We start from the raw sequence: 24,326 nt of genomic DNA on the forward strand, positions 1-24,326 counted from the left end.
AGGGAGGTGGATCCATATTATTAAGCATTCTTTGATCAAATTGTTACAAGAGCCATAAACCTTCACTTAACCAACTGTAACGAGCACTGGCTAAAATCACCCAGCAGTTGGACAACCCTAGTCAGCATTAATTAACATTAGTTACCACTGCTATTATCTGAGTAAACATGGCAGGCTTCACACAAAGTGCACCGGTTCTTAGTGGCACGAACAACGAGTGCCATCCTTGAATCCCTTCGACGCACTTCCGGTCGAGCGCTTACTTCCGGTTTTCCGAATATTCAGGTAACCCATTTAAAAAATAAAACTGGCGAGAAATTGGTGGTTCTGCGTATGATACATTAGCGTAAGTTTACTTAAGATAGTCCAATTAACTGTAAGGATAATTAATGAATATTGAACACGTTCATTAATGAGAGGCAGACTCTTTCTTTTGAGGCGCTGTGATCGTTGCGGCACCTGGTGCAGCAGATCTCAACGATGCGCTTCTTTCTGCGAAGCCTCTGGGATCCGCTTCGGCAGGGCGACGAAACACAAAAGTTAATTCGAGGAATACACCAGGGCACACGAACATCGAGGTGCGAGTGTCAATATTATACGCCTAAGTCAAGTCTTAGGGTCGCCACCAGGTTTTTCTTTAAGAAAAGAAATTTCTGTGAAGCCTGACAAAATTAATATTTTATTGTGTATATAATCTTGATTATGTACTTTTATGTGGTCGTATGTACGCCCTACTTTATATTGTAGTAGTTATTTTATCGCCAATTAAACTTCCATTTTTTTTCTGTTTGTTGTTTGAAACGAGGACTGCTTCTGAAGCCTCCGTACAGTTACGAAGGAATTGAAAAAAAACAAGAAAAAGAAATCAAGACGGTTCATACTTGACTAAAGGATGATACTACGATTCTCGCACGGGGCGATGTTTTTTTTTTTTTTACGATCTTTTTCGGGTAATAGAAATTACTGCGGTTGCAGTAGTCCAGCGACGCATGCTTCAGTTCCCGCGGTGTACACACTACGCGGGGGTTCATGCGGCGAATCGCGCCCGCCGGCCCAAACATATGTGCGCTATACAGATAGACTGACTTACTACAAACACACTAAAGAGCTTCAGGGACCTCCGGATCACGTTCATAAGGCAACAGCGCACGTATCCCTTATATGGCGACGCTGCTTTGGATGGAAGCTATAGGGGGGCGGGCAGGGCGCTTCACTGGGACCAGTGGCATGGGAATGATCGAGTTAATGCGTAGCAGACGACCAGGCAGCCGGAACGGCTCTGCGCCGTAGCAGACGACAGCGCTAGCACTGCGGCACGGACGCCATAACCGTAAATAAAAATGAAAGTGACAGCCGGGCAGCCATGGAGGGGAGCGTAGGTATAGGGAGAAGAAGGGGTGTGTTTCGTGATGCGTGGTAAATAATAAGAACGAAACGACGAGCAATGCCACAAAATGAGGAGTAGAAAGAAGGTGGTTTAATATGAAGGAGGGGAAAAATTGTAAATTTTGTAGCTAGCGCGGCAGCGGACGCAAGCGATGCTGCGCGGAAGTCGGAAACACGCACGCACGCACACACAGGCTTTATTAATCGCGAATGCAGGAAAAGTAATAGTAATAATAATAATAATGATATCTGGGGTTTAACGTCCCAAAACCACGATATGATTATGAGAGACGCCGTAGTGGAGGGCTCCGGAAATTTCGACCACCTGGGGTTAATTCTTTAACGTGCACCTAAATCTAAGTACACGGGCCTCAAACGTTTCCGCCTCCATCGAAAATGCAACCGCCGCGGCCGGGATTCGATCCCGCCACCTTCGGGTCAGCAATCGAGCGCCATAACCGCTATAGACCACCGTGGGGGGTGAATGCAGGAAAAAGTAATTGAGAAGTTTGGCAAGCCAACTATAACAGTGTGAGATGCGTGCAATGCAGTCAGGTACAGTACTACGCACGTACTATGTTATGGTAATAATTTGTTGGGTTTTATTTATTTATTTATTTATTTATTTATTTATTTATTTATTTATTTATTTATTTATTTATTTACGTGCCAAAACCACGATACGATTACGAGGCCAGCGTAGTGGAGTAACTCCGGAACCACCTGGTGTTCTTTAACGTCCACTGACATCGCACGGCACATGGGCCTCTAGCATTCCGCCTCCATCAATATTCGACAGCCGCGGACGTTATCGAACCTGCGACCTTCGCGTCAGCAGCCAAGCACCGTAACCACTGTACCATCGAGGCGGATTGTTATTACGTCGTTATAAGAGTGCACAGCTAATTTAGCCAAGGGTAGACACTCAGTTCGCGGTCAGTAGAAATAATTAGTTTATAAGGGGTTTACGTGCCAAAACGGCGATATGATTATGAGCCACACGCCGTAGTGAGGGACTCGAAAATAATCCTGATCACCTGGGGTTATTTGAAGTGCACCTAAATATGAAGTGCACCTAAAGTACACGGGTGTTGTTGCATTGTGCACCTATCGAAATGCGGCCACCGTGCCCGGGTATCGCACCCGCGCCCTGCTGCAAACGCTCCGTAATAGTCAGTAATGTAAACAAATAAATATCGAGGACTGACGGTATCAGAAAATGCAGAACCTGCTTATCATAAATTAATAACACTTCGAAAAAAGAAAATGACGATGGGAGGAAAATACAACGTTGGAAATAAACAATTCTGTCGCGTCTGCTCGCAGCTGTAGAAGAATGAGATAATAATTTTTAATGAAAATCCAGGAGAGGTTAGCCTGGTTTGTCGCCCGGTTTGTCGCCTGGTTTGTCGCCTGGCTTGCTAATCCGGGTGTCCGGTGATGACTATGGTATATACGATGAATCACATATACACACAAACGGAACGTACAGTCACATACGCATATATAATATATACACAAAAGAGTCATTCACAAACTTTTCTTTTCAAGAAACCCGACAGTGAAGAAATAATGGGACGTGGGACTTGGAAAAAAAAGAAAGATTGATAAGAATGATGACCGCCATTATACGAAAGCGATGTGCGAAGAACGAACAGGATCGTGACGCAGAGTACATTGCAAAAATAAATGTTTGACAAAGCTGCATCAGCGAAGAAATCATAATGCTCAAATATATATACGTTACAGTGAACAGGTGAGTAATTAGAAAAAAAAAGGGTTCAATCACTACAAATGTCATAGTGCTGTAAGTAGATATACATGTCGCCGCAAATGTGAATAAATCAGAAAATTTCATCCGTGCCAAACAAAAAACAGCGCAAGAAAAAAAAAGATGGCCAATATACACAGCGGCCTTGACTAAAATGAGCTAAATGTTCATAGCGAAGCCGGTATGCGGTAAGATTAAGTAATAATAATAATAATAATAATAATAATAATAATAATAATAATAATAAACAAAGTGGGAAAATGAAACATGAGGATATAAGACTCCGTCAAACAAAAAGTCGACGTGTGCCAGTATAGATATTCCCCGCGGCAAGCGCCCTGAAAGTGCGAAACGGAAAGAAGAAATATTGATTTTTTTTTTCGTAATTCGCGCGGAGCGTGATACGCTCAATTATATAGTGAGAGCCCTTGGGGGTAACGAAACTGCCCGTGTTTTGAGTTCAACGCTGACCGCAGGGCGCCTTTGACGGCATTCGCGCTGTGTGGAAAGAGAGATAGATATTGGCGAAAAAGCAAAGGTTCTTCGACGATGCCAACTCCGATCGCCGAACACAGCGGACGCACCGAACTTCGCCGCGAACTCAAAAAATCGAAACCGCGTCAATATTTAAGGCGCGCGCGTTGCTGCTCCGCCTTCTCCACGTTCGTGCGTTAAAGAATAATTTAGGAAAGAAAAAAGAAATGTCGAGTGGTCAGAGTGCGTACGTTGCGCACGGCACGCACCGTGCTTTTCTATCCTTTGTTTTTTCTTCTTAATTTATTTCTTTTTGACCATACTGTAAGCGAACATTCGGTAGGTTCGCATGCTTTACTACATATACAAGAGGTGTTCATATGAAAAGGTACGAAACGTCGTAACAACATGACCATTAACATGTCTATGCCGCTGTGAAATAACGTAGCGAGACATCTAAGGATGCGATTGGAGTCTCTGCCCTGGATCGGAGCATGCGGGGCCACCCGCATGCGCAGTAGAGAGCAGATGCTCTTATAAAGAGCGCCGTAGGAAACAGGCGAAGAAAAAATTCACCGACGATTACCATACGACCTAATGCGAATTCTGAGCGCAGCTGTTTGGGTGTTGCGATAAGTTGAGCAAATGCGCATGCGTCCAGGCGACGCGACGCGGCGCGAGTGGGAGTACAGAATGCTCGGTTTTCGCGTCAACGTAAACGTGGTGAACCTGGCGTCGCCAACTTCCGCCGCCGCTGGCTGACGCGAACGCTGCGCCGGAGTATAAAAGGCCCTTAAGGGTCCGCTAGAGCGTTCCACGCACAAAGTGTCTCTTCGACCAACGCACGTCTTCTTCTCCCAAGCCTCGCAGGTGAACCCACTTTCTCGTGCCCGTGCGCAAGAGGCATGCGTTGCGCTGCCACAAGAAGAGCGAGCAGGCACGAGGCATTGCAGACGCTAACGCAGCGGCTCGCTGGCTCTCATGGCATAAAACTCCTTGTGACAGTCTCTCTTTCGCTCTCTTTCGTCCTCGTTCGCTCTATCGGTTACGCCGACGCCAACGGCAACGCCGCTCAACGCCGGAACGGGCCCCGAAGAGCTGCTCTCTAAAGAATTGAGGGTGTGCGGCACCCCTCGTTTGAAACTGTACAAGCCTTTAAAAGTTTAAAGTTTCAAACTTGCTGTAAGTTACTGCCAAGGTTTTGCAGGTCGTGTGCGACGAGCGACCACGATCTACAGAGCACTCAGAAAGCCTGCCTGACGGGAAGTCGCATCAGTATCATGATTAGTGAGACTGCGCTCGAATCTGGAAAAGTTTCGTTTTTGTGTCTCGTTTTCCTAATCGTTGATTCAGCACTTAGCTCACTGTTGTTGATTTAGTCTGCTATTGATTTTATTGATTTGGCGCAGTAAACATGTATAGTGGAGGATATCGTTTGCCGATGGCTAATGATTGGAGAGGAGAGCAGAGACACATTTAGCTCTGGTTGGCTACCCGATACGCGGATATGATGGCTACGACGATAAAGAAGGAGAGAGAGAGAGAGAAAGAAAAACGACCGCAAACAATGTAAACTGCATGCGCTATTCCCTGCAGGCGCCAGTAGATACCCTCCATTAAAAAGGTTTGGTTTTCACCATTTTTTATCGATAACCTTCGGAATGAGACTGTAGAACTTATTAATAACTTTTAACTTATTCGGAGAGTTTTCTCGAATTGGTAGTGCGCGACCTCCATGTGTGAATTTTCTACGGGAGCGTCAGATATGATGACATCACCTATTTCAGGCCTCCAGCGTATGCTCGAGAAAACATCAGTGCGAAAACTTCAAATGCAGTCTGGGTGTAAGCACCAATAATTCGCCCACAGCAAACTCGGACGACATTTTTTTTTCTTTCTTTGTGACGAGTTCGTTAAATAAGAATTCGTCATATCTCACGATAAAATAAATGTCGCCCGGAAGGAACATATTTATTGAAACAGAAACTATAGGCTTAGACGGCAGTGTTTGTGTCTTCATGTGTTACTACCAGGCCCGTAGACAGGAATTTTTTTGGGGGGAAGGGGGGCACTTGCTGAAGGTCTTGAGGATTTGAGAAAAATACCTATTTTCATTTTTTATCTTCGGTAAAACACCCCCCTCCATCAAAATTTCGGGGAGGAGGGCCAAACCCCGAGGACCCCCCCCCCCTTCATGGCTACGGGCGTGGTTAATACGCGTCACTATGCTATTCATGGATCCCTTAATAAGCGAAATTAGGTCATGTAGACATACCAGCATTTAAAGTGAAAGCACGTCTTGTAGTGTCATGCGAGGCACATGTTTAAATGGCAATAGACGCCCCGAGATGAATAAATCCAACATTGACATCATCGTGAGAGTGTTATCTTACGCGCGTGATTTTCAGTACACACTTTGCATTACTCGCTTAAATGCATCGTGCACAGGTAAGTTTTACTAGTTCGACACGAAGAATAGTTCGTTTAGAAAGGTTCGGTATATTGACGTTCGACATTAGGGCAATCTATGATTCGTAAAGAAGCCTATCTGGAACATTCCTCTGGGGAATAAAAATTTACCCGGTCGCTTACGCATTTGCCTGATACGACTCGAAGGCGAAAGCTATCTTCTTTTTCTTCTCGGTCTGCTGTATTGATCCCCCCAAAAACATATTGCACTTAACGTGGTTTTGCGCTGCCTCCGGCATCGGCCCACTTTTGACCAAGCTACCATGATGTGTGATGACGTCATGTGACGCACCCCATTATGTGACGCCATAGTGACGTCATGATGACGTCATCAGATGATGATGATTCTTTCGTGACTTATAGTTGACACCACCTAAGGTTACTTTTCCTGTTTGATGAGGCATTTATGGCTTCGTCCTTAAAGACTGGAATGGACGTCTTAGTGCTTGTGGTTTTAGCTTAGTAAACACGCTAATCTAACTGCTGCAACCCAAAAGGGAGCGCGGCGCGGCGTCCTGGGGTGTTTGTTAAGGGGGCGTGAAACGTAAAATAAAGGAATGGCTGCCTGCCGAAATGAAAACTCGGAAACCACCGAGAGTCAATTTGAGGTGCCCCCTCCCGTTAAAAAAAAGCGAAAAATCCTCTGTTGTGGCCGGCAGCACACTGGGAATCGAACCCAGTGTCTACCGCACTGGTGACGGATGCTTTGACCACTTGACCGCCACTCCAGTACCCGTTCCATCTGCTTCCCGCCATTTTTCCCTAAAAAACACAGTTGTTGTTGTTGTTGTTGTTGTTTATAAATTGAACAAATCTGGGAAGTTAGGCCAAATTTGAAAACATTTATCTCAATACACAGCTGGGAAATTTCAACTATTTCCGCGTAGATACACGCTGACATTACATAAGTAAGCAACGTCTGCAAAAGTAATTATAAACAAGCACTAAAGAGGGGGAAAAGAAAAAAATAAGGAAAACTAACAAGTCTAGAAGAAGAGATCAAATTAAAATAGGCGTTATAGTTCTCGTAGTCTTCTGTAAAAACGCCACTGTGCCGGCGTAACACACGAATATCATTTTTCAAGTGAAGTCTCGACATCAAACATTCGGCTACGATATGGTTTATAAAATTACACAAACACTACTTAGCTAGATTACAATCTACACGGCACAATTCCAATTCATTCGCAAAGCTGAATACAAGCGACTCGTATGTGGCGGCCTACAATGGTGCAACAACTCAGTTTCACTGCTCCACTGATTACCGCCCGTGTGATTGTTGCCTGCACAAGCAGCAGCGTTCGACTAAGAAAGGAAAAAGAAATGAAAACGCTCTAAGCAACACAGCGCCCAGCGTTGCCGGGTGATCTCATCTCAACGACTTGCTGGGCATTATGCTAATGTGCAGTATTGGGGTCGCTATTTTTAGATATTAACGGTTTGCGTTATCAACCGCGTACATTTATCTACCGGAGAAAATCTCGTACCTCGTGTACTTACAACGAGAGGTCCAATTATCATGCTTCCACTGTTTTACTGCTTCGTTTATTTATATATAAAGTCTCATGCGCTCACTTGTCATGCGTACGATCCCTAATCGTCGGGTTGTCATGCGTAAAGCCCCTAAACAAGGAGATATGACCACGGCGGCAGACATTTCATCTCTTTTCTTTTTTTGTCTCACCTTAAACGTTACGATAACTTTTACCGGCGTCAAGTACTATTAACGCGCTTTTACAATGAACTGAACTTCGAATAAACCCGTGCACATGAGGATTACGCTTGTCACATGTTACACGTTTATTTTAAATTACGAAGCACGCTCATACCTTTGAAGCCCAGTCATAGATTTAGGGTGTAATGTGCTTCATTTAGGCGATTTCGAAATGGCTTCCATAGTTTTCATTTTTACACTCATATTGTTCATTTAGCGTACGTTTTGGCTGCGTTTTCGAGACGGTAGACCATTCGGTAAAGCCTGAACTTATACATTGGGAAAATGGAGCAGCGCAATTTCTAAAGGATCGACAACACTCATTAGGATAGCCGCCGCGGTGGTGCAGTGGTTAAGGTCCTCGGCTGCTTACCCGAAGGTCACGGGTTCGATCCCGGCAGCGGCGGTCGCATTTTTTGATGGAGGCGGAAATGTTGAAGCCCCGTGTACTTAGATATAGGTGCACGTTAAAGAACCCCAGATGGTCAAAATTTCCGGAGCCCTCCGCCACGACGCGCTTCATTATCATATGTCGTCTTTTCGGGACGTAAAATCCCAGCAATTACTATTATTAATAACGGCACCATAGGGTTTTAATTTCCAACCGTTTTACTCTTTCTATTTCGAGAAATCTAACCGTTTTTTTTATCACACACCTCACTGCGCATTACAAACAGTTTACAATACCATGTCAGGTCTGATCCTGTCATCACGTTTTCGAGAGTTCGTTATCGCATATATTGATTGATTGATTGATTGATTGATTGATTGATTGATTGATTGATTGATTGATTGATTGATTGATTGATTGATTGATTGATTGATTGATTGATTGATTGATTGCAGACACAGAGTGCGTCTTGGATGGCAAGGCTAAAGGCAGAAGAAAAGAATAAGTTAAGGTTTCGCAATGTTTAGTATAGTTTAGCAATGTTTCATAGCTGCCTTCCTATCGCATATCTTTAAAGGAACCTCCTTTCCTTTAATAGTTCTCCGCCCGCACTACAGTTGATGTAATCGCATGACGTGCATGATTACCATGTAGGGAATGACATTTATATGTCCACAGAACAAATTTTGCACGTTTCTAAAAATAAGGCAGTTGACAGCGCGCCATCGCTTTTTACGTCAGTCCTCGTTCCCCTACAACGCTTCCGAGTTGCCCAGTAAAACCGATCAACTGAATTACTGCCCCACTCAATTTCCCGTGCCAGCCGTAGTTAATAAACAACAAAAAACCAGCAGCCGCAAGGACGTGAACCGAGACCTTTTCAAGCACGAAGCCGTCGTAAAGCGCGGTGCTCCGAAGGTCAGCTTCATATTAAACTAGGCACGCGCGCATCGCGACGGCATATCGGTCGCGCATCATTTCGAAGCATAGAGTACGAGCGATGGAGGCAAATAATGATGGCTGCACTTACGTCAGAAGACGAGCGCCCCGAAACCCACGTTAGCTTCCCGGCGGCAGTTAGACGCTCGAAAGAAACGGCGCTTGCGAAACTGAACACCCCCACCCCCCCAGCCCTTCTCCTTAGGAGAGGGGTGGGGAGGGGGGCACGTCGCTTGCTGTCGCGCCCACGCTTGAGTCCGGGTCGACGCTCCGCAAATGTCGTCGCCGCCGGCGCCGCAGAAACCGTTCCCGAAACCCGAATACGGAACTCTGTGTACAGGGTCGTCCACATCTATGGTAAACACCTCATTAGTAGTAGTAGTAGTAGTAGTAGTAGTAGTAGTAGTAGTAGTAGTAGTAGTAGTAGTAGTAGTAGTAGTAAAGTAGTAGTAGTAATAGTAGTAGTAGAAGCAGCAGCAGCAGCAGTGGTGTAGTAGTAGTAGTAGTAGTTGTTGTTGTTGTAGTAGTATAGTAGCAGCAGCAGTAGTAGTAGTAGTAGCAGCAGAAGCAGTAGTGTAGTAGTAGTAGTAGTGGTACCACTTGCAGTTGTAGTAGGCATAAAGCAGATCATGTGACTAGAAGGGCGAATTAATAAATGAATAAATAAAACGAAATGATGACGCTGCTGCTGCTAAACTATATGATAGTGATGATAATATATGATGAGAATGATGCACGTGATCTTGCTAGCCACTCGCATACACTCACGCGCTTGCTTACAGCTTCTCTGTCCAATTATTTCCACGACGTGGAGTTAGCTGTTCTCTTTTTATTGTGCCAGAGGGATTTTTTCAGAAGAGTACTGTTGGTACAGGCATATCCCGATGTGGCTCTTCAAAACGTTTTCGCGAGAAGGAAGGAAGAAACTGGAGATAGAGGAAAGGCAATGAGTTCGACTACTTCAGAATAAGCGGTATGCTACTCTACACTGGGAAAGGGATGAGAAAGTTTCAAAGTTAGAGGTGTAAAGCAACGGAGAGAGAGAGAGAGAGAATATGCAACGTCACAGGCCGTCAGTATTGTGCTGTATACGACGAGTCCATAGCCGCCTGTGCAAGTTTGTTGTCTTCCGGAATTACAACCGGCACTCTTTGCGAGAAAATAAAAAAAAATGCATGCAGTATCGCTCGTCATGTCGTACCCTGTTGAAACTTCCGACTGAGACATCGCAAAGAAAAGCCTGCAATGGCACCAGTCCCGTTCTTCATGTTTGCGTTTTCTTATCGTGCCTTTCGTTTTTTTTTTAAACAAACTCTACGATGCACTCGCGAATTAGTGAGAGATCATCGTGGTAGCCTGCGTGGAATTTTCCAATGAAAGGAAAACCCAAATGCTCGCCACCAAAAGATGCTACGCAGTACACGAAGTCGCGCACTGACGCCATCGACTGCATCTTGCCCTGGCTCGAAACTACAAGCTTTATAGTTTCTACTCACGAACTTACTTCTTGCGAGTGCACTTTTCTTTGATCAAACAAATGCGTGGTATATTTCAAACCGCAATCTACGAGTGCATTGGCTGGCGTTCTTTACTAGTACATATTGGTGTCTTAACACAGAGCACACACACGAACACAGAAGAAAAAAAAACCGACGACACGAGCGCTGACTATCAACTGAAATTCTTATTCACCACACACATATAAATATACGCATTCAAGAGTCACATGATGTGTGTGGTGAATAAAAATTCAATTTGTTAGTCAGCGCTCGAGTCGTCTGTTCTTTTTCTTCTGTGTTCGTGTGTGTGCGCTGTGTTAAAATGAAGATTTACCAACTTGCCCAAATAGCCGCCTTACATATTAGCGATTATGTCTCATTGTTGTAATTTAATTATGATAAATGCTTTTAACATTTCAAACCAGTTTTCAAACCCTAGTGGTGGAGGCGCCATGACACCAAGTTTCCTTGTGATCTCCGCGGTTATCACGTAAGAACAGCACAAGAAAGAAGAAAGAAAAGCGCAGCGCTTCTGATTTATGAGCAGCGTGTCATACTTCGCCATACCTCAAAACGAACTCGCCAAATTTCCGTTTTTACAGTGACGTCAAGAATCGATAACGTAAACTACGGCTTATCTGGAATGAAGCCAACTTTAGAGTAAAAGTCAAGTAATTATCGGCCTATTCAAACGTTAACGCTTGCAAGAAACGCCAAAATTTGAAAGCTTATGGAAGTTGTCTTTGCCTCTAGGTGACACACAGCGTGGCAAAGCACGCTTGCCGTTCGCACAAGACGACCATTCAAGCGCCTCCTTTCCTCGCCCTCAGTAAGCTCCTGTACTTGTCTTTGTGAATGCGTGCGCGTGCTTGTGTGAGAGACAGAGTCAGTGAGAAGGTGTGTCACAGTGCGCGTGCATGCGTGAGCGCGAGAGTGAATGAGAGAGTGTGGATGCGTTTGAGTGACTGAGAATTAGAAAGTGGGCGACTGAACGTATGTGAGAGAGACAATGACAGGGAGTATGTACGTATTTGAGCAATGGACCATGAGTGAGTGTGTATGTGTTGTGTTGGTGAGATTGAAAGAGTGACAATGATTGTGTGTGTGTGTGTGTGTGTGTGTGTGTGTGTGTGTGTGTGTGTGTGTGTGTGTGTGCGCGCGCGCGCGCGCGCGTGTGTGTGTGTGTGTGTGTGTGTGTGTGTGTGTGTGTGTGTGTGTGTGTGTGTGTGTGTGTGTGTGTGTGTGTGTGTGTGTGTGTGTGTGTGTGTGTGTGTGTGTGTGTGTGTGTGTGTGTTTGACTGAGTTAGAGTGAGATAGTTGGCGAGGAAATATGTGTGTGAGAGGGTGAGTGTGTTTGTGAGTCAGAGAATGAGGTAGTATGCACGCATGTGTGTGTGAAATAGAGAGAGAGTGGAAGAGTTAGTTTGTGCCTATGTAAATGAGTGAGTGAGTGAGTGAGTGAGTGAGTGAGTGAGTGAGTGAGTGAGTGAGTGAGTGAGTGAGTGAGTGAGTGAGTGAGTGAGTGAGTGAGTGAGTGAGTGAGTGAGTGAGTGAGTGAGTGAGTGAGTGAGTGAGTGAGTGAGTGAGTGAGTGAGTGAGTGAGTGAGTGAGTGAGTGAGTGAGTGAGTGAGTGAGTGAGTGAGTGAGTGAGTGTGCGCGGTCGTATAACTTATTTCAAGTCAATTATTTTAATAATCACATGAAGGTATGTACAGTCGCCCATTTTTTTAACCTGAACGCGCTAGCATCGACCGCCAAGTTGATAAGCGCCGTACAACGGAGTGGAGCGGTGAAATGAACGAGAATACGCGCATGCGCGCAATGAGCAGTCTTGGACAGCTGCCTCCTGAGGAAAAGCCTAGCAGACGGTAGTTGCCCACGACTGTTCATAGCGCGCATGCGCGTATTCTCGTTCATTTCGCCGCTGCGCTCCGTTGTACGGCGCTTATCAACTCGGTGGTCGACGCTCGCGCGTTCAGGTTCAAAAAATGGGCGACTGTACATCAGTTATGTTATAAAGCAGGGCCCTGTAACTCGCACAGGAGTTGTGAAGGGGGCCCTTATGTCATATTCTGTTATACAAACACTAGAGCGCGTGAGAAAGGAGCATGAAGGCAGGAACATGGGACATTCTCATCAGAGAAGTGACGAGAGTATAAAAGAACGTAGCTTAGTTTTGTAACAGGTAAATGTGTCTGAGTACTGGCGCGATGTCTTCACGATGCTGTTTCTGAGGGCACGAGCATCGCGCAGTGTTGGTAATGCTGCCAAAATATGCACATCATAGCAAATTGAATTACATACTGGTCGGCTGACGTAGATGCTGTTGCATTTTCTGAACGACACGGAGATGCGTTCTGACGGGACGGCATACTGGGAACCACGAGAAAACCTTGAAGAACCTTTACTGGAAACCCACTAGTGACCCCAACACAACAACACATTTCGAAGTCCGTGACGTCACGCATGACGTGCTGAGGTTCTGAGGATCAGAAGCGAAATTAAAAAACAAATAGAGCTCCAACCTTCGTTCTAGCCCTGTTATACTCAACCCACTGCCAAAAAAAAGTTAAGGAAACTAGCATTTTGAGCAGACACTTATTCAGCCTAAAGTGATTTACGCTTTGCGCTCAGTGGCATCTTTAAGACTTGCTTCTTAAATCTCACGCACTTGCGATAAATCCCGGGACTGCGTGCCTGCAACCGCACCCCCTTACCCTCTTATTCTAACATACAAATTGAAGAATACGCGTCAGAATAACGCTGCGAAGGCAGCTGCATTTAATTGATTGCGTCCAGCCCTTTCATTGCCGGTTTAATGCTAATCGCTCTCGCTAGTGCGTCCTATGTAATCAGCGTGTCGAAGGCTTCGGTAATGAGGCGGGCCGCGAAAGAAACACATATCAGAGGAAAACATATTGGGAACAACGTGATCGAGAACGCCGAAAGTGAGCGAGTGCCTTTCTTATCGCGGAGTTAAAAAGAAAGAAACGAAAAGAAAGAAAAAAAGCACAGGGCACGTATCGGCTCGAACATGTTAGACAAGATCGTAAGGTCAGGTCGACATTATTCTTCTTTCCCTTCCACAACGCCCCTCGCTACAGCAGGCCAATAACCTCTCCCCCGCCCTCCTCCCTCATCACCATTCTTCCTTTCATTCCTTTTTCGTACGTTTTATTCGCGCTCGGTCAATGCAGTAGGGGTGCGCTCAATGCGCTCCGCGCCGGTCGGTTTCGACGCAGTTAGGCTAACCTGGAGAATCGGGAATCGTATATCTCAATTTTGTTTTATTATTGTGATTGTGTGATTTCATGCATTCGCAATTCGCCGCTTCGATCTTAAGCCGGGCCATAGTACAAAATTCGATCCCTCCAGAATATACTAAATACGACAACCTCGTGTCAAAACAAAGGTACGAAATACAGGCAAATTTTCGACAATGTGCAGGTAAATATGACCGTGCGTATGTATGTGAATACGCGAATTCGCCCACCTGCTAACCTACATAACCAACATAGAAAAGATAATGGGTATAGAAAGGCCCAGGGAGTAACAGGGCGGGAAATTGGAAAAAAAAAAGAATGCGAGCAAAAAACAAACCGCAATCACGGCATGCACAGAACAGATGAAGGCGTGATGATGTAGCAAGTGTGTCTCAGTTCGTCAACGAAGCCAACGTCTCAATCCAATCCGAACGGGGACCAAATTAAAGCTCGGCGCTTGTTCAGAGGGTCGAAGCATAATGCCTACTACGCTTACGATCTGCATATCCGTTCTTTGGACGCGCAGCCCGTTCCACCAAAACAGCAAGTCGTTTAGTGTCCGTAAGTCCAACGTTCCAACGATACGTGTTCCACACTTTTACGGAAGCACCTTGGTTATCACGGTACGGTAGGTGCAAGAGGGAGCGTAGAAAGCCTGCAAACACGCCGCAGAAAGACACGGCGATTGCAGTGGACGCCCGGGTATCCGAAAACGCGGCTCCGTCCATCTTGCGATGCAGCGTTGCCACTCCGTCTCGTGTCGTCGATTCAATCGAGCCTCGAAGGAGCACGCAAAGGTGCTCGCGCAGCTAGCCGTAGCACCGGAAACGAAAAAAAAGGTACGCGCCAAGAAAAACCTTCGGGTTCGTGCGACCCCTCCTACAGCAGGGGTGTATAGACAGCACCTCAGGCCTTTCGGTAATCCACGCCTTCTTTTCCTACAGCGAAAAACGCACGCACACAGGCATAGCGGGAAACCCGCCCCCTTATGCCCGTCAGACCTGAGAGCACTCGGAACGAAACCCTTACTTCCCTCGTGGGTATTTATTTATTCTGTCTCACTTCTTAACCAGCTTCTTCTTTACGTATAACCCGCTGCGGGCGACTTCCGAAACCATGGATTCGAGGGAGCTATCCGAGATATCCAACGCACTAATGGCTCGCCGGGTAGGTAGGAGGGGGAAAAGAGAACCTTTTTCTCTCCCTTATTAATATTTTTTTCGTCTTCCCTATCCTCCAGTGTGCGATGGACGAGCAAGATGGAAGAAACCGGGAACTCACCTGTTTCCCGGTTCGGTGCTGGCACACACCCAGCCCAGCCCCATCGTCCGGTGCGGCTCAGAGCGCCGGGAACGCGCGAAAAAATCCGCCGGAGTTCCAGAGCGTCTAGCGTCTCGACGCCATGGCTGCCGGAACGGCCTTCCGCCTTCCGCGGAGCGCCAGGACGCGTTCCCTTGCTGCTCCCCGCGCGCTTTCCCGAAACTGAGACCGCAAGGTGGCGCGACAGAGGCGCGCCGCGGTCGTGACGTCACGAGCGTTCAATCGCGCTTTTCAGTGGGGGCGCCGCTGCGCGTATACGTCGTCTGCTCGCGAAGCGCTAGCTGACGGCAGGTGCGCCGGTGACGTCACGCGGGCGTTCGATTGTACGTTTTGAACGGGCTTTGCGCGTCGTCCGCTCGTCATTCCCTGGCCCGTGACGTCACGCACCTGTCGGAACTACGGCGTCGTCTGCTGGCGGCTTAGCTCATGTTTCAAACATGCCGGAGAAGACGTGTTTCCGCCTGTCGCGGTTGAATCCGGAGCTTGCAGTATTCGAAAGCATAGCCTTTGAGATTTTGGGCTGGTGCTCGGAGGAAACCGCTACAGGGACGTGAGCTTGGGCGACATATATACCGATGTTGAGTGGAAGCTCTGACACCATATTTTGGTCGCGGAACAATTCGGGGCACCGACGCCACGATATAGAAAGTTTGATATTCTACTGCCATCTGTGGCACCTCGAAACGAGAATTTAAATGACAGTGTTCGGGCCCCAGATGCAGGCGTCCTTTGCTCTCAAGGAGGTGCCAAGGGCTGCGGATTCTCCTGGCTCTTAAATGTCGTCGAAAAGGTTGATCACGAATTGAGGCCTTGAAACTTAACGCTGCTATCTTTAGACTAACGCAGTTAGACTTGACAACGCATATTTATGAAATGAGAACATTATACACAATATGTTTTGTAACAATCTATAAGTAAACAGCGTTTACAACTACTGAAACGTCTGTAAATCTGGCTTTACCGCAGTAAGACTCGTTAAGTGGCAAAGCCACCTTGCCGTTCACAAGAAATCCGCAGTCAAGCGACCTGCACAAGCGAGCGCGCATGCACACTCCTGAATTTTGGTGCGTGTATGTGTGTGTGCTTGTATATGTGAACGTGTGTGCATGTTTATGTGTATGCTTGCATTTGCGTGTGTGAGTGGGACGCGCGTGCGTGTGGGCGAGTGCATACGTGTTCGAGTGTCTGTGCCTTGTGGTTGCGCGCTCGTTTGTGTGTGTACGTGCGCCTGTGTGTGTGTGTGTGTGTGTGTGTGTGTGTGTGTGTGTGTGTGTGTGTGTGTGTGTGTGTGTGTGTGTGTGTGTGTGTGTGTGTGTGTGTGTGTGTGTGTGTGTGTGTGTGTGTGTGTGTGTGTGTGTGTGTGTGTGTGTGTGAAGAGAGAGACACAGTGCGGCTTTCTCGCCTATGCTATCAGCGGCGGCAGGCGCCAGCGCCTTGCCGTGTAGTGCGGCATGCCGGAAGTGAACCGCCGCTTTCGCTTCGGTGAACGCCCAGGCGTTGGACTGGGGCATTTTTTTTCATTACGTGGAATTATACAGTGAAACTTCACTTGAACAAACTTCAGTGGACCTCAGGAAAAAGTTCGTTAAAGTGAAAGTTCGCTGAACTGAAACAGTTATGTTGGAACTTATCAGGAGCTAAAGAAAACATCTGTTGTTGAAATGAAATTTGAACCCTTTTATTTGCAATCCTGCTTATTTGAATGTGAATTTCTGCTTATTTAGCATGTTTTGAAGAATGTAGTAATCTTTTGCTGCACTTGTGCGCTTTTGAATGCAGTGGTCATGAGTTGTTTCACTGTGTTCGAGCTCTCATAAATTTTCTCCTGTACAACGCTCTGCTGGGCAGCGAAGGACTCCACTTTTTCCAAGTACGTCAGTGCTTGTTCAGCTGAAATTCTTGGTGCTTCCTTTACAAGGGTTACTTCTTCCTCCTCCTCCTCCTCTTCTTCTTCCTGAGGTGGGACACTCGCTACAATCTCCTCTGTAGACAGAGCGGCGCATGTCTCAACGCGAGAGTCACAGGTGACATAGTCCTCAAAACGCAAAGCACTGTCTGTACACAGTCTTTCAGACAATTTCTGATCAACCTGATGTGAGAGGCATTAAACTGAAATGCGCTCTGCGCTAATTTCTTTAAACAGAAACGCGTCAGCATTGGGTCCAATGGCGCTTCGGCGGGGGATTTTAAAAAAAAATTCGTACAACTGAATAGTTCATTTAACTGACGTTCGTTCAAGTGGTGTTTCACTGTATTTTGATCTTCTTCCTATCAGTCCTATTCCTTTTAAATTGGTATTGACATCGACTTTCGAAGCTGAATTCACTCCACCATACAAATCGCCCGCATACAGAGACGGCAAGTGTGGAGCTCAGGAGATGCTGGTAAAATATTTTATTTTGATATTTAAAGTAAATTTTCGCTTCGCGCACCTACTCAAATTGACACTAGCCTGACGTCAGGGTACAGTGTCAATTCTGGTTACTTTTTGCAACAGTATGACAAGTTATGATGATGTCAGGTACCAAAATATTCAAAGTTATCGTTTGTGAGTCACCGACGGAGCCACGGAGCCGAGCAGCCATGGAAAAGTCACGACATCTTTCACGAGCATGTGACGAGGAGCTCATACCGTGTCGTGACGTCAGGGTAAAGGACTAACCAAAACTAGATTTTTAATGCATGATGTAATATAATTTTCTGGGCGCACTCAAGCTCACCAGTACGTTTTTTTTTTTTTGGCTCTTTAGGGCTTGGCCTTTCATTTGGCGCAAAAAAATAAAGTATTGAAAATTGTCGTGTCAGTACCCCTTTGAACTAAAGTTCTCTTTGCAAACAGACCGTGGCGCTGCTGCTGGAGCAATAACAAACTTTTTTTCGTACTCTGATGGCTGGCATGCTATTCTTGCTTCCTAAAGCACTTCTCAAAACTAGGACTATTAATTATATCAGGGGTCTGAAACTCACATCAGCTAGCGGGCCGCAATCACGAAATTTATTCCCGCAAGGGCCAGGATAGTGAAGGAGGTTGAAGCGAGATTGTTGAGGGGGGGGGGGGGGGAGTGGCTGGACAAAATGTCACCTAACGCTGCAACTTGAAAGAACTCATTTCCCATATATCGATCATTTCACGATTCGCTGTGCGGATTCCATAAACATATCGATACTGATATCCAGTATAACTCAAATCTGGATGCCGATTCTGAAATAGATTTTTTTTCCACGGTTATGTATCAACACAAGGTGACCCCGTGGGATGCCTCACGAAAACAAAATGCTTGAAACCAGTCTCGCCTTTGTATCTTACCCGAAAAAAAGCGTTATTAATCGCAATAGGCGAGTAAATAATGCGAGTACCATTTAGCAAGGTCAGAAAAATTTTATTCTTTGTGAAGCCGCGGGCCGCGTGCGGCCCGCGTGTTTGAGACCCATGAACTATACCATTTAAATTACTGTACCATTCTCTGCGTAATACTACTCTTGCAGGACTGCACGGATAAAAGCCGGCTGCTGTTTCATTTGTTTTGTACATAGTACAAAAGGATCGTTGCCAATCATGAATACCTATTTTTTCCCAGACTATTGGGCATTCTTTTAGTCTTCTACATATGCATTCATTCTTAACTCTACTTCATTGCTTTCTGGGATTTGGTGTTCGGTCTTTTTTTTTTTTTGCACTAATGTATTTCATGAACCAAAGTGCATAATGATGTCATATTTTATATATTTGTTGCCAATTTCTTATTTTAATTATGTACTTTTCTGCATTTGTCCACTGTCACTCAATGCTCCAACCTGAGCCCGTGATGTACATCTAGCTGAATTAATTAATTAATTAATTAATTAATTAATTAATTAATTATATTAACTTTTTCGGCAGCTGCCGGTCTAGCAGCTGGAACCAAGCATACGCTACAGCCATCTTGACTGCAGCTAGCTGGCCCGTACACAAAATCAACTTTTACAGCAGTGCTGTTATGGTCGAGGTTTGTCGTGTGTCATAGATAGAAAATTATCATCATCACAAACCGGCACGCGCTCAATCACCGCCCAAGAGAAACTGCAATGTGCCCACCAGCTCTGCTGTGACCCAGCCATGTGCGACTTAGTGCAAGCTGCTCTAATTTTTCATTTGTTCTCTCTTAAGGCAAAAGCCTTTAATGTCTCATACTCACGGCGTACGTCCGTGCCCTGGCACGGTGCCAGCTGTGGCCTCTCCCTCTCACACTTTCTCAGCAATCACGTGATGGCACAGCGGCGCATAGCAACAGTTGCGCGTTGTTCCTTCCACCACGCGTTGCGCAACTGTTGCACAACGTGACGGCGGCGTCCAGCGGCGGCGTCCGTCCGTCAAAGCGCAAGAGTTGCGCGGTGGTCCTTCCAACGCGCGTTGCGTAACTGCTGCGCAACGCGGCGGCGGCGTCCGTCCGTCCGTGCCCCCTCACACTCTCACATGACGGCACAGCGGCGCGCGCGGCAGCGTTCCTTCGTCAGACGTCTCGTCGCAGCAGTCGAGTTTGTCGGTGGCTCCGAAGCGGTTTGGAGAAGCGCCCAAAGAATGTGGATTCCCTCGATACCATGGCATAGTCATTCGAATGGCCACAGGCTTTCGACGAACACACTTTGGAATTTATTGAGAATCTGTAATAAGCGATGTGGACGCTGCAGCAGCTTTTGCAAGATTGCTTTATTGCAGATAACATACGAGTATATGTAAGCACGGTGGGTTGCTTATCGATTCACTTGCTGGCGATGGTTCTAACACAGGACATGCGCAGTACGCGCTGGTTCACTCAGTTCATGCTGTTATCACAGAATCTAGGCAATTAATATGCATGGTGTTATGACGTCCTGGATGATAATATGCGATCTTTCCGCGAAATTCTAGCAGGAACTGTGAAGCACGGTGAGTGCTAAATCGTTCTTTTTCTAAAGAGTTAAGCCGAATACGCCCACCGTTGTGGATATGGATGATTTAACAAAGACAAAACATCATAAATGTAACGGCCAAGACAGCTCAACCAAAATAGATTTGATAAAGCCTGATTAGAACATACAGGCTAGACGTTGCCACCCTATTTTATAGGGTGGACGCCAATAAATATCATTATCATTACGTCATGAAGTCGGTTATAGTTACCTGTAAAATGGCTAAAATTAACCAAACCAAGCCCGAACACCAATCCAGCTTAAGACAATTTGCAATAACTTATTCTATTTTTTCATTTCGGCCATACAGATAATTCAAGCGTACGCACATCAACTGCAAAGCACTGCCCCAGTAAAAATCTAATTAACATATCAATTATGTAATTATTCAATGGCTTGCCCCAGCGTCCATCGTCCCGGAATTTCGGAAACGTTTGCTCTGCGCCTCTACTTCAGTTTGTCGCGCTTAAACCAGAATTTCGGGGTCTCGAACTGAAAATATAAAATTCATACGTTCTCTTACGCATTTGCCTAAGACGACTCGAACACAAAAGCCATCTTCTTCGCAGTAGATTGTATTGATCCTCCAGAATAGGCCAACCTTTCACCAAGCGACACTGTCATGTGACGACGACATGTTAAGGTCATTATGACGTCGCAAATTTTGGTGACCTGTGACTTCATGATAACGTTATATGGTGAAGTCATCACATGATGATGATCTTTTGCATCACTCGTGTTGACGCCGCCACCTCCGCCGACGACTGTCACTTTTCGCGTTTGATGAGGCATATAAGGCAAAAATCAGATGTATGCATTAAGGGACAAGGAAGGCAAGGTCGCAACCAATATGGATAGAATAGTTGAGGTAGCGGAAGAGTTCTACAGAGATCCGTACAGCAGCCGAGACAGTCAGGATGATAACGTAAGAAGCAGTAATATCCCAGAGGAATCTGACATCCCACCAGTATTGACAGGAGAAGTAAAGAAAGCCCTAAAGGGAATGCAAAGAGGCAAAGCCGCTGGTGAGGATCAGGTAACATCAGACCTGTTGAAAGACGGTGGAGAGATTTTGTTAGAAAAACTGGCCACCCTGTATACGAAGTGTCTCTCGACGGGGAGGATACCAGAATCTTGGAGGAATGCCAACATCATCTTGATCCATTAGAAAGGGGACGTCAAGGACCTGAAAAATTACAGGCCCATCAGCTCACTGTCCGTTGTCTACAAGCTATTTACAAAAGTAATTGCTAACAGAATTAATACGACATTAGAGTTCAATCAACCAAGGGACCAGGCAGGATTTTGTACAGGCTTCTCAACAATAGACCATATTCATACTATCACTCAGGTGATAGAGAAATGCGCGGAATACAACCAACCCCTATACATAGCCTTCATAGATTACGAGAAGGCATTTGATTCGGTGGAGACATCAGCAGTCATGCAGGCACTGCGGAATCAGGGCATCGACGAAGCCTATATAAACATAATCTGCAGAAATCTGCAGCGGATCCACAGCCACTATTGGCCTCGAGGCCCACCACTGGAAACGCCGGCGCCACCGTCGGCGTGACGTGCTTGGCAGAATCACGTGGTCTCAGCGGCCGCGTCGCCTGCTTGTGGAGCGCTGCCGCGTGCTTTGAAAACGAGTTTCAAGCCCCACATGCGCTGCGGTCTGTTCAAATACGGAAGTTTTCTCGCATTTCCTGCTCAATTGAAAGCATTCTAATAGAGTGGCTGCCTCCGAATGCGACGAACATGGGGCTCTACCGCCGGGTGCCGCAGTGCCGCGCTTACGCAACGCAGCCCAGTGTCAGCCTGCACCGGTAACCGCGGGACAAGAAACTGCGTGAAACATGGGTTGTAAAGCTAAGAACCGGCAAGTAGCCATCGGCTACGAGTCTTGTGTGCAACAAGCACTTCCTCGACGAAGACTTTCGTTACTCCGTCGGGTCTGCGATGTTCCGTGAGTAGCAGACAGCACGCACTGAGACGATGTCTCACGCGCGCTTCCCGCCGGCAAATGATGCTTATCTGCCACAGGATGGAAAAGGCAATACCTTTTACCACGTGCAATACCATCTCAGAACCCTCCCGTGCGACCTCTTTATTGTCGGCCCCGTGCTCAGCGTCCACAAATTGGCTGCAGATGCGCAAGTCATACGTTGAATTAAGAAACTCACAGGGTCCCTTATGCATTCACCAAAGATGACTGGAAGGCGAAAGCCATCTTCTTCTTGTCAGTCCATGTATTGGTTCTCCTGCGCCCCCCTCCAAAAGCGTTCTGCACCTAACGCGGTTTTGCACGGTTTCCGTGACCGATCACGGAGGCAATGCAAAGCGACCATGACGTGCGAATACGTCATCACGTGACGTCACGTTATTGTACTTCATAATGACGCTAATATTTTGGCGATCTGCGACGTCATGATGACGCCATCACGTGACGATTATTTTTTGCATCACTCGCGTTGACGCCGCCGACGCGGGACGCCGACGGGCAAACTTCCCGTTTGTTGAGGCATCTAGGGCTTTCGCCTTCATAAGCTACGCGACGTTTTGCATTGCCTTCGTGATCGGCCCGCCGATCATGGAGGCAATGCAAAACATGTGATACGTCATCATGTGACCACGTTATGTCACGTCATGGTGATGTCATAATGAAGTTACAAATTTAGGAGATCTGTGACGTCATATGGTGACGTCTTCACGTGACGATTATTTTTTGCGTCACTCGTCTTGACGCCGCCGACGGTCAATCTTCCCGTTTGAAGAGGCATCTAAGGCTTTTGGCTTCATAAACTACGCGACGTTTGCTGGTGGACGTACATAAAGAAAGAGTCAAATGCTGCGGCTGTGTACTGCATTTATGTTGGCAATAACATTTTTTCAGTCAAGCTTGCGTTCCCCTGACGCAAACACTATGTGCTAAAAAGCCCAAATTTATTTGTGCCACTCTCAAACTCACGTTGGGCCTCTCCGACCCCATGTATTTTCTTGGAGCCTCATTTATTTTCGTGGGGAAGATATGCCACCCTGTTAGCGTTAGACATGACACTGCTGCCAAAATTGCTGGGGTACTCGCCAAATAATTACTATCCTGTATTGCGGCTGCTGGTTGCTGCAATAACTTCTATTTTATTCATCGCTATTTCAAGCTCATGTGGGTCCTAGTTCACAGCCTACGTTTGCAGAACAAGTCCGGCGAACGTTACTGTATTTTCTGTCTTTTCCTTGACGTTGCATGCTATACATGCTCGGTCTCGTAGAGTGCTTCTCCTTCCACTAGCAATCTCAAAGTGCTGAAGCTTTGGTCTATGAATATGTTGATGACAGAGAGCGGCACGTTCACTGGAATGCAAAGGGAACGATAATTAAGGAGCATTAAAAAAAGGCGTCGCATTTGCTCACGTTTTGTGTGAGCACGATACGAAACGAATGCACTCAATAAAGAAACAGAAGCAGCGGCATTTGCCCACTGAGAAGACCGATCAATACGCAGTGCGAGACAACTTGTCAAATGACATTGAAACGCACACCAATTTAGACCGAAAAAACATGGTTGATCCCTCCGTCATAGGAATCGGAATAACACGAAAGTAAAGCGTGCCTTTACGGAAGTAACTGAATGGTTATTATACATTGATATAAGAGAGTTTGCACAATGTATATTGATGTCTGGCAGCTATAGCACCGTTTACGTGGATGCACCCGTTTTGATGCATGGTGGTACATCTCCATGCCGACGACTAACGTCCATGTTCAACGGTTAAACAAACCATTGTTGTAGCTGTAGTAGTTAACGGTGAAAGCGTAATCAGAGAACGAGTTGTGATAGCCAGAAGGGCGTCGCATATTGGACGCAGAACTTGGTCGCCATCCTGGGGCATGTTAAAATTTGATTGAACACCACGGCCGCACTAGAGGGAAACTCAAAGCGCGTCGTGCCGCCCCAGTAGCCCGGCCGCAATTTCTCTCGGGGCGAACGCGTAGGCGGGGAACGCGGTGTTACAGCCAGGTGAGGCAGGCGCGCGTCGCAGATCTATTTTTGGTTTGATTAGCGTGATGCTATGAGCGAGGCCAACGCTTTTACGACGCTTGGGTTAAGGTCGCCACCTCGCGGTGTGTTAAGGCATTGACAAAATTTAACGCGCCGAATGGGTCGAAC

General features: G+C 46.4%; 1 protein-coding gene across 1 annotated transcript in view; it reads right to left on the bottom strand.

The window, feature by feature from the left end:
• The window catches only part of LOC119405737 (rho GTPase-activating protein 100F), a 111,291-nt gene extending 95,922 nt beyond the window's left edge, over positions 1–15,369 (bottom strand). Inside the window, exon 1 of the mRNA XM_037672572.2 lies at positions 15,188–15,369. The gene's annotated coding sequence lies outside the window, so the exon portion shown is untranslated. The remainder of the gene's footprint in view (positions 1–15,187) is intronic.
• Between the last annotated feature and the right edge of the window lie 8,957 nt (positions 15,370–24,326).

The sequence above is a fragment of the Rhipicephalus sanguineus genome, chromosome 9 (assembly GCF_013339695.2).
Source record: "Rhipicephalus sanguineus isolate Rsan-2018 chromosome 9, BIME_Rsan_1.4, whole genome shotgun sequence".
Taxonomy (NCBI): Eukaryota; Metazoa; Arthropoda; class Arachnida; order Ixodida; family Ixodidae; genus Rhipicephalus; species Rhipicephalus sanguineus.